We start from the raw sequence: 5,000 nt of genomic DNA, 5'->3' as shown, positions 1-5,000 counted from the left end.
GCTGTCCATATACATGAGCTGCGAGCTGTACCACGTACGAGCTACAGACGCGATCGCGTTGCTCGCTGTACGAATGCAGATGCTCAGCGGCAGCTAGGAGGCGCTCCATCCATGTCGGTACCGGTGAGCGTTGCACTCGCAGTCGCAAAAACGTACGGCAAGTATATTACTCGGAAGAGTCAATGACAGTCCAAGCCCCCCTGCGTGGGAAGAGTCTTCCTAGGCCATGACCCACCGGAAGGGCGCAGCGTCCCCCACCCCAGACATGTGACGTCAGACTATCGGTATTGACGACTAGACTGATTCCTTATAATCATTTGCCATACACCGGTGGAAGCTGCCGAGACGAGTAACTACATAGCGGGCTCGCCGTGTCACTAATGTACAGAGATACAATAGTTTCGACTGGAACCGGATTAAACGTATACACGGCGCTGATTAGTAATAGATAGAGCCATCAGAATACAGATAATGTATAGACCTGTCCGTATACATGCTGAAAGACTCTGCTCACAATCACACGTCAGCCAGACACTCTTATCACGCACTACTCTCTGCCTGTAACAGGCACACAGACAATATGTAAGCACCAGCATGGAACAACACCCAGTGCATCCTCTCTGCCACATTAGACAATCCACACTATCATAACCAGACCGGGAGGTCCACTCGGAAAACAGAATATCCCACCCTTCCGACAACCACCATTGCTCAGCTAAGCCACCAACACCCACACATGTCCCAGACAGGGGTGCACCCAACATCACAATACTGCCTCCTGTCACACCACACAAACAATGGCAGGAATGAAAGACACAGGTCTGCCACAAGCATGGAATCAGAGCGCCGCCTGTTATGAGCCAAAGGTGCACCCTGACGTGGCAAATCAGATGATGCCGCAGTCATTTACTTACGATAATCACAATCAACAAACCGGGCCCCCCCCCCCCCCCCAAGTGCCTTAACCTAACCCGTATTGTACCTTAACCTAACCCGTATTGTACCTTAACCTAACCCGTATTGTACCTTAACCTAACCCGTATTGTACCTTAACCTAACCCGTATTGTACCTTAACCTAACCCATATTGTACCTTAACCTAACCCATATTGTACCTTAACCTAACCCATATTGTACCTTAACCTAACCCATATTGTACCTTAACCTAACCCATATTGTACCTTAACCTAACCCATATTGTACCTTAACCTAACCCATATTGTACCTTAACCTAACCCATATTGTACCTTAACCTAACCCATATTGTACCTTAACCTAACCCATATTGTACCTTAACCTAACCCATATTGTACCTTAACCTAACCCATGTTGCGCCTTAACCTAACCCATGTTGCGCCTTAACCTAACCCATGTTGCGCCTTAACCTAACCCATGTTGCGCCTTAACCTAACCCATGTTGCGCCTTAACCTAACCCATGTTGCGCCTTAACCTAACCCATGTTGCGCCTTAACCTAACCCATGTTGCGCCTTAACCTAACCCATGTTGCGCCTTAACCTAACCCATGTTGCGCCTTAACCTAACCCATGTTGCGCCTTAACCTAACCCATGTTGCGCCTTAACCTAACCTATGTTGCGCCTTAACCTAACCTATGTTGCGCCTTAACCTAACCTATGTTGCGCCTTAACCTAACCTATGTTGCGCCTTAACCTAACCTATGTTGCGCCTTAACCTAACCTATGTTGCGCCTTAACCTAACCTATGTTGCGCCTTAACCTAACCTATGTTGCGCCGTAACCTAACCTATGTTGCGCCGTAACCTAACCTATGTTGCGCCATAACCTAACCTATGTTGCGCCTTAACCTAACCTATGTTGCGCCTTAACCTAACCTATGTTGCGCCTTAACCTAACCTATGTTGCGCCGTAACCTAACCTATGTTGCGCCTTAACCTAACCTATGTTGCGCCTTAACCTAACCTATGTTGCGCCTTAACCTAACCTATGTTGCGCCTTAACCTAACCTATGTTGCGCCTTAACCTAACCTATGTTGCGCCTTAACCTAACCTATGTTGCGCCTTAACCTAACCTATGTTGCGCCTTAACCTAACCTATGTTGCGCCTTAACCTAACCTATGTTGCGCCGTAACCTAACCTATGTTGCGCCTTAACCTAACCTATGTTGCGCCTTAACCTAACCTATGTTGCGCCGTAACCTAACCTATGTTGCGCCTTAACCTAACCTATGTTGCGCCTTAACCTAACCTATGTTGCGCCTTAACCTAACCTATGTTGCGCCTTAACCTAACCTATGTTGCGCCTTAACCTAACCTATGTTGCGCCTTAACCCAACACACGTTGGGCCTTAACCCAACACACGTTGGGCCTTAACCCAACACACGTTGGGCCTTAACCCAACACACGTTGGGCCTTAACCCAACACACGTTGGGCCTTAACCCAACACACGTTGGGCCTTAACCCAACACACGTTGGGCCTTAACCCAACACACGTTGGGCCTTAACCCAACACACGTTGGGCCTTAACCCAACACACGTTGGGCCTTAACCCAACACACGTTGGGCCTTAACCCAACACACGTTGGGCCTTAACCCAACACACGTTGGGCCTTAACCCAACACACGTTGGGCCTTAACCCAACACACGTTGGGCCTTAACCCAACACACGTTGGGCCTTAACCCAACACACGTTGGGCCTTAACCCAACACACGTTGGGCCTTAACCCAACACACGTTGGGCCTTAACCCAACACACGTTGGGCCTTAACCCAACACACGTTGGGCCTTAACCCAACACACGTTGGGCCTTAACCTGCTCTGTAATTGTCATACGACGCGTTAAATTAGTGTAGTGTTGCCTAACTGCAACCCCCGCAATATAGTTTGCTACTCGCACTGCCCGGTCCCCAGAGTATCGCTTCATGTTAAACACCTTGCAGCTATACACTGTAATGCGGATGGCGGCAGGACGTACATGCTCAATGCCCTTCGCAGTTGTTCATTGGCATTCGCATGGCGAAGCACAGCCTACGTTGTGGTACGGCTTGTGGCAACTGTCCGCTGATGTTGTACGTCCAAATCACACACTGTACCGCACATTGGTCCTCATGTACTGAATGATACATCGTGGTACATGTGTGACCGTACCACGACTGCGCCAACAACGGCGAACCATACGGTCCAAATATTGTGCACTCAGCTACGTGTCGTCTCCCTATAAGAGCTGGATTGCAGTATGGTATGCCGTGGATGGCGATCAGCATGAGCCGTCTGTTGATGTAGTGGCGCGTGTTGTCAGACGTAGTCGTCTCTTCTCACACACCGTGATAGCATGGTGCACTGCGTTCCACATCTGCGACATGCGACAGAGGCCGGTTGACAGTCGTTCGCGCAATGGACATCGCATACGTACGGGGGCCACCTTCCACGTGTTCGCGAAGCGTGCACATGTTGTTGCGTGTATGTGGGCAGACATAGTGTGTCGTGACACCTGACACAGGCATGCAACAATCGTTGAATTTGCAAATGGCGATGGACGTCTACGTTTGCTGGTGACGTTACGCAAATGAAGAACTGGTAAACCGTTGTGGTGCGGTTGTTCTCGCTAGAGGTGAATCAGTGATGGCGACGATCGGTTGAGCTACCAACCGGTTGTTTCAGCGATACCCACCATGCCCACGAACGTGAATGGCATGTGGGTGTGAAGCGATACGCGGCGGTGGCTGGGTGGGACCGTCCCCGGCCGGTGAGGGGGGGCCTTCCGGCGTGCTGGCCGCGCGGTGCGTGGGCGCACGCGCTACAGCCGGCTGGTGGGGGCGGCCAGTGGCAGGCGCGCCGGCCGACGGAGGCGGCAGGCGGCGCAGCTGCGCGCCGGCGCACCCTGCACGCGGCGCCGTGCGGCCAAAGTAGGTCCTCGCGGGCCCGGTGCGAAGCGCGGTGGACATCTGCAGTGTGCTGGTCCGATTGAGGACTGTGTGCGCTGAGGATGCGCCGCCGCCCGGCGCTCGGCGCCGCGACGCCGTCTGCTGCTCGGTCGCCTCTGCGGTTCTCGCAGGTGGATTGTATCGCAGCTGTGCGGACGTGTTGGCGCGTGCGCTGTGCTGGGGGAGTTCGCTTCGGCACCCAAGTGGGGCTTTTGTCCTTCTGTGGCGCTGGCGTTGGAGCTGCCGGCCACCGTAGGTGGCGCGTGTTGTCTCCCGCCGGCAATGCCACGACAGCACGCTCCCGGGCCTCTGTCGGCAGCGGCAAGCTCAGTTGGGAGCACGGGTGGTCGCACCTAAAGCGTCTACTCGCCAAACTCCGGGCGATTGCGCCTCTCTCGAACCCGACCAAGTACTTAGGACGGCGCTGCGCGCCGCCGGGACCTGAGAGGGTTTCGAGGTGTATTGTGCAGGGGAGCTCAGCCTCCTCCTGTTTGCAGAATAATTGAGCGGACGCTTGCGTGTTCGAGCGGGCCCCCGGGACACACTCCCGGGCGGCCGGCTGCTCAGCTCTAGTTGACGCAGCTCCCTGGTTGATCCTGCCAGTAGTCATATGCTTGTCTCAAAGATTAAGCCATGCATGTCTCAGTACAAGCCGCATTAAGGTGAAACCGCGAATGGCTCATTAAATCAGTTATGGTTCCTTAGATCGTACCCACGTTACTTGGATAACTGTGGTAATTCTAGAGCTAATACATGCAAACAGAGTCCCGACCAGAGATGGAAGGGACGCTTTTATTAGATCAAAACCAATCGGTCGGCTCGTCCGGTCCGTTTGCCTTGGTGACTCTGAATAACTTTGGGCTGATCGCACGGTCCTCGTACCGGCGACGCATCTTTCAAATGTCTGCCTTATCAACTGTCGATGGTAGGTTCTGCGCCTACCATGGTTGTAACGGGTAACGGGGAATCAGGGTTCGATTCCGGAGAGGGAGCCTGAGAAACGGCTACCACATCCAAGGAAGGCAGCAGGCGCGCAAATTACCCACTCCCGGCACGGGGAGGTAGTGACGAAAAATAACGATACGGGACTCATCCGA

The 5,000-nt window shown here is 53.1% G+C and overlaps 1 non-coding gene across 1 annotated transcript in view; it reads left to right on the top strand.

Annotated features, from left to right (window-relative positions):
- Nucleotides 1-4,486: 4,486 nt before the first annotated feature.
- LOC124580014 overlaps nucleotides 4,487-5,000 on the top strand; it is a 1,910-nt gene continuing 1,396 nt past the window's right edge. Inside the window, exon 1 of the ribosomal RNA XR_006973132.1 lies at nucleotides 4,487-5,000. This exon is cut by the window's right edge and continues 1,396 nt beyond it. This is a non-coding gene — a ribosomal RNA (small subunit ribosomal RNA).

This window comes from Schistocerca americana, unplaced genomic scaffold (assembly GCF_021461395.2).
Source record: "Schistocerca americana isolate TAMUIC-IGC-003095 unplaced genomic scaffold, iqSchAmer2.1 HiC_scaffold_324, whole genome shotgun sequence".
NCBI lineage: Eukaryota > Metazoa > Arthropoda > Insecta > Orthoptera > Acrididae > Schistocerca > Schistocerca americana.
This window is presented reverse-complemented; position numbering and strand designations above follow the sequence as displayed.